This window comes from Coregonus lavaretus, assembly GCF_964263955.1.
Source record: "Coregonus lavaretus genome assembly, chromosome: 25".
NCBI classification, from domain to species: Eukaryota; Metazoa; Chordata; class Actinopteri; order Salmoniformes; family Salmonidae; genus Coregonus; species Coregonus lavaretus.
The window spans coordinates 13269871-13275870 of NC_140012.1; the positions used below are offsets into that span (position 1 = coordinate 13269871).

At 44.9% G+C, this 6000-nt stretch overlaps 1 long non-coding RNA gene across 1 annotated transcript in view; it reads left to right on the forward strand.

Moving 5' to 3' along the window:
- Positions 1 to 5718, forward strand: part of LOC311100754 — a 74700-nt gene extending 68982 nt beyond the window's left edge. The window contains exons 2-5 of the long non-coding RNA XR_014609850.1: positions 1460 to 1523; positions 2710 to 2758; positions 3292 to 3380; positions 3814 to 5718. This is a non-coding gene — a long non-coding RNA (uncharacterized lncRNA). The remainder of the gene's footprint in view (positions 1 to 1459; positions 1524 to 2709; positions 2759 to 3291; positions 3381 to 3813) is intronic.
- The last annotated feature ends 282 nt before the right edge of the window (positions 5719 to 6000 follow it).

A 6000-nucleotide genomic window follows, 5' to 3' on the forward strand; every position in this document is an offset into this window, starting at 1 on the left:
GGCTTAGTGACCAAGGCCTGGTTTACATTAATATGGGTGTGATTGCGTTTAAGTATTGGACCTTGCCTATCCTTGAGGATATTGATTAGGCTTTAGGCATACTGCTCCTTGACTCTCTCTGTTAAATCATTCTGACCCTAGCTTCGCATCTCAGGGGTAGGATGTTACAGGGATAGTTATCTAATAGTTGATTACACCAGATGTTTTCTTTATCTCGACCCATGAGAGCTAAATGAACATCCCTCCCCAAGAACGAGAGCACAAAACATGCTGTGTTGCAACCCTGTTTTTAGTTTGTTTGTTGTGATTGGGGGTTGGATGGGGCGGGGTGGTGGGGGTGTGGTCTGAGACGCTCTCTCCTCAAGGCTACTGCGAGTAGCTACTGCGAGCCTGGTGAGTGATTAGCATGACAGACAGTGGGTGTATCCCAAATGGAACCCTATCATGTATCATCTATATAGTGCACTACGTTTGACCAGGGCTAATTGGGTGCCATTGGGGACGTAGCCAGCGTGTTCTGAGGGAGCAATTATCTTCAGTGTATACAGTGCTGTACAGGACACTCATTACACACATTGAATGGGGAGCTGTGGGTCTGGTCAGATTCAGACTGACACTGCCTCACTGTTTTCGTGGTACGCTTACCTCCTGATGAGAATGAGTCAGCATGCCAGATTGAACTATAGAAATGAATACAGAACCATGGAGTCAATGGATTGTTAGAGTCAGAAGGCGATACAACTAATTACATTTATGAAGAGGCAGGCATAAGGTTTGCTGCTGAGATTTTCTGTAACTTGACCAGTGATCCAAAGGGGTCGGTGTCAAGGGTGAAATCTCTGCCTTGATTCAGTCTGTTATTTTGTGACTCTGCAGACCAGTATTACTGGAGAGTATGTAGAGTTGTATTTTAACATTTTAACAGCATGATAAATAACTCTCTGTTTGTCCCTGTTTTACCCCTGTGATGTTTCACATTCCCATCTTTCTCAACAAGGGTAACTCCTGCACTGAATAGCTTTGCTGGGGGTTCTTCAAGTTAAGTGCTCTCTCGCTCTCTCGCTTTCTTGGAAACGCTGTATTAGTTGTCAGGGCAACTGCTTAGCACTGCTGAAAAGCAGTTGGAAGATTCTGTTTTGTTTTGGGATGGGGAGATTACACAATGGGAACAACAGGGTAAAGGTAGAATCTTTCGACTTTCACTCAGCTTTTTCGATGGTAAACCAATTTAACAACTTTGTAATTGTACATGATCATTTTCTCACGCTCAGGATATTGCTAAGTCATGATGTCATCATCCATGCAATAGGCCACAGTTATAGTACAATAACAGATACAAACCAAATCATCATAGTTTTTAATTATGAGAAAAATGCACACATGTGAAATGAAAGTGATAATGCCTGGAGATTTGAATGACATTTCTAATCAAGCATCTTTTCTATTTTCTATCTTTCAGGTGCGCAACAAATGCCTTGGCGAGTCAGAATGACTGGAGAAAATGAAGACAACAGGGAATTCCGGTAAGGACCTAGTAGAATGCCAAACTGATGTCACCCTTTGCGCCACACAAGAAATCCTCATACTCACATGATGGCGTAGTTAACAATGTATTTTATCAATTGTGTTCATGGCACATAATCCATTGATCATGGACACATAACTTTATACTTCACATATTTCTAAAACAAGTAAAACAATCAATCGAGAATACCTCAGGTACCACATAATCCGACCTACATCCTTTAGAAGGTGACATATTGCTCTAATGTGTTACAGGAGGGGGTCGCAGTTCCGGAGAGACCCACTAGGTCTCATCCTCTGACAACCTTAGGCACCTCCTCACTCACAGTCTGGACTAATCAGTATCCTATTGTTGTCACCTGTGTCTACCTGTTCACCTGTGTATTTATGCCCTCACTTCCCTGTGTTCCCATGCTCAGTTTTCTCAGCTAGTTTCTCTATGTCCAGCAGTACTACTCAGTGTCTGATCGGAGACCTATGTACAGGTACTTGAGAAGTGTTCTCCCTGTTTCGTTATTTGTTTCAGTCTTAGGTATTATTTCATATTTTGGCTGTCAGACGGTTTTTGGAGTCTTATTTGCTCCGCCTTTCTTTTATCGTGATAAGTCTGTTATTTTGTATTCTGGCTTCAGGACCACCAGTAAAGATCCTTGTTTCACCATCTCTGCCTACTGCCTACTGTATATCCTGCACTGCACCTGGGTCACACCTCACACCAACCCTTACACTAATGTTATTCCACAGTGGAAGGAATGGAATTAGTTATAGAGATATCACTTCAAACGAGGTGCAGGTCTTGGGTGCTCTGATCTTGACGTTATAGACTACACAGGCTTTGATTCTCCTTCCTCACTGTGACATTTACTGGCCAGGACCTGACTCTCTCTGCTTTTTCTGTTCCTCTCTCTCTCTCTCTCTCTCGCTCTCGCTCTCTCTCTCGCTCTCTGTCACTCTCACTCTCTTACTCTCTATCTCCCTTGCTCCATTGACAAACCAGGCCTAGCTCATGAAAGTGTCCTGGCTCTGTGACTGACATAGAGGTTTTATATCTGTTCTGTTGTGTTCTAAGACTGGGCTGGAAATCTGGCCTCCAGGTGGGCCTAATGTGTTCCTACATATCTACCCAGCACTCATCCGAATCTCTCTTTCTCACTCTCTCTGTTTTTCTCTCTTTCTCTCTCTCAGAGTGTGAAGACAGGTGCCAAACGGTGACAACATATGTTTATTTCCAGAGGTGCGTATGGGGTAATTTCAATTTAAAAGGATGGATTTTTGACTTTGAAGGGGTATGGTGATGGAGAGAGAAATGGAAGGGTGATCATGGAGATTCGTAGATGGAGTGATGACGGAAAATATCCATTATTGCGATATGGTGATACAGATCGTTACTGGCCTTGAGCAGGTTAGTGGACAGGTGGATGTGCATATAAGATAACACACTTCCTCTCACTCCAACTTGGAAGACATTTTAAAAACAAGGGATGGGTATAAGGAGGAGTGCTCAGGGGAAGACAGATGAACAGGCTATGAAAGGAAAGGGAAAGGGGGATACCTAGTTAGTTGATGGAGGAGTGCGCAGGGGAGCGTGGTGGCAGCTCACTGTTTTTCTTCTTTCTTTCACCAGAGCCAAAGAAAAGAAAAGCAAAGAAAGAGAGAGAGAGAGAGATTGAGAGAAAGGGAGCGGGATAAAAGAGAGAAGTGCTGACAGGTCTCCAGGCACGTATGTCCTCTCCTGCGGCCTCCCTAATCCCTTCTTTCATCCCCCAGGTCACCGCCACCTCCTCAGTGACAAACAAGCTGCCATGGCGATGTCAAGTAAACAGGGCAGGCAGCCGTGATTTCATCGTTTGGCACCAGTGAGTAGCGTGTGCGTGTGTGTGTGCGTGTGTGTGTGTGTGTGTGTGTGTGTGTGTGTGCGCACGTTTGTGTTTGTGTGTATGTGTTTCATAGTGGAAGAATATCTTGCACAAAGAAGTAACTGAGTATTTAGAGAGCTAATGTGACGCCATCTTACACTTCCCAAACAAAAATACTGTACATCAAGTACTATACTATGATTCAGGGACTATTACGTTTCTATTTGTGATGAGGTCACATTAGAATAACTCTGTGATTTCATGCATAGTCCATTGGGTTAAATACATATGCAGAACATCCAAACCCACAAATGGTAATGACTTGAAATGGCAAATTAATGGTTATGACTTGAAATGTCGAATGGCATCAGACAGTGTGTTTTTGTCACTTTGCTTACTTTTCTCACTTCCTCCCGCTCTCTTGTTTATGCAGAAATGGTGTGAGGACAAGACCCCCATCCCTCTGCCTGCGCTGAAAGCTGAGTGGGATAGAGAGCGTGCGAAGGAAGAGAACCCCCTCCAACCCTTAGTTCTGAAGAGAGACAGATAGAACATATAGACTGAATGTACCGGTTGAAAGAGAGTGAAAATGAGAAAGAGAGTGACTCACGCTCTCCTCCCTGCTCATCCATCCCATCCGTCGCTCCATCTGGTTTGTATTTGTTTGGATGTTTCTCCACCTCCAGCCTCTGGGTAGAACCAGCGCCAAGGCCCAGATGGCTGCCGACCCAGCCACACCAGCCCACCGCGGAGAGAGTACACTGGGTTGGAGAATGCCTGGGCCTGCCTCTTGGCTGGGGTATGGATGGTGGGCTATGGTGGGGAAGGGAAGGGCGGACTTGGCTGGTGATGGGTCTCAGATGGACCGCACTCCGGCGCTGACGCAACATCCATCGATCATCCATCGCGTTGGTTGATAGTTTATCCCCTCTACGCTGAGGACGTGAGCCCAGTCGTGTTGAGGGTGTTGGGGCGCATTGAGGCATGCTCAGTTGACAGTCAGAGACGTCAGAGAGGACGTCACACACCGGGGTGGCGGGTGCCAGGACTGACAGACTAGCCAGACATCCGTTAGATCAGTTACTGAGACTGGCATCTCATGGGACTGGCGCGTGGCATCAGTACCAGACTGGTAGACTCAGCATAATGTCAGATAGGATGAGAAACTATTTTAGACTCTAAATCTGAATATCATGTCTAAATGTAATGGTGTTTAGCTGTATGTTGTTTTTTTAATGATTATTTTACCTTTATTTGACCAGGGAAGACATCATTGAGTAGTAGGTCTCTTTTTAAATGTGCCCTGCACAATACAACACAAATATACACATTATACACAATATATACATATGGACACATTATATAATTCTGCATGGGGAACATGATTTGTTTTTGCAGTCCCAGCCTTATTGCCTTTGTCTTGTTTATTCCTCGTCGTGTCTAAATAAAAGAGGGCCTAAACAGAACCCTACCGCCAGCAAATCCTTTGTGCCTGCTGACGACAACTTTGTGACACTTCCCATGCAGTGTTTCTGAGGACTGGGTTATATTCAAAGCCTGCTTTATTGCTGAGGAAGTGTAATTGTGTGTGTGTGTGTGGGGGGGGATCAAGACTTGGGAAGGGGGGCTTAGAAGGGACTGGGGCTGATCTGGGGGGGTGTTAAGCTTAGTTTAATGACATCTATATTGTGGAGTTTGATTAGCATCCCCCCCCCCCCCCCCACCCCCTCGCTACAGAGTGATTTTCTCACACACCACTCATGGGGAGAAAAATGACCTCTCTCTATAGCACTCATAAAACCCCAGCTCAATAGCTCTGAATGGAGAGGCCCAACAAAAGGTGACATAATTTGTACCCAGGACCTGATTGCCCAATCAGGGGCCTCCTTGATGGCATCATGAACCTGTCATTCTCACCCATTCGCTTGGATGCTGGGTTGCAGTGGAAATGAGTACTTCACTGGAATTAGTCATAGTTCGATGGCCTGTAAAGTTTGATGCGGCTGTGTTTGCGAGAAAACAAGTTTGGGGGTGAGTTACATCTTAGCCAAACACATGACATGGCAACACAGTGCAGCTTGGGAGCATGAAGGCTTTCGAGCTTTATTCAGGTGGTGATTATTTTAGAGGTAAGATTCAATATTTGGCAATGGGCAGGTGTACATTACACATATGCATACACACATACGTATGTGCACATCAAATGCACACACACACACAGTCGTCTCCTCAGATCAGCTGAAGATTGCTCTTCCCATGGTGCTTTGTATTTCGGCGATATCCTAGCCGCGGCGGGTCCCTCTGAACTACCAGAACTTAATCAAAGAGGAATGAACAGAAAAAGAAAATGAAAAAAGAGAGTGAGGCCTGTTTTCATAATCACATCCCCATGGGGATTCAGCTGTAGAGGTGAGGGGGAAGTAAACAATTTTGTTTATCGTGGGTTTTTTTTCTGTTCTGTTCCCTTTTGATTTTTTTTCTGAGGAATGGGGGATGAGGGGTGATTAAGACCTTCCCTTCCTCCTTCCCCCCTCTCCTCTGTTTCCCCCATTTCTGTTTTGGCGAAAAAAAATCCCTTGGTAATTAATCTTCAGCAGAATTAATTATACTGGAAAGAGAG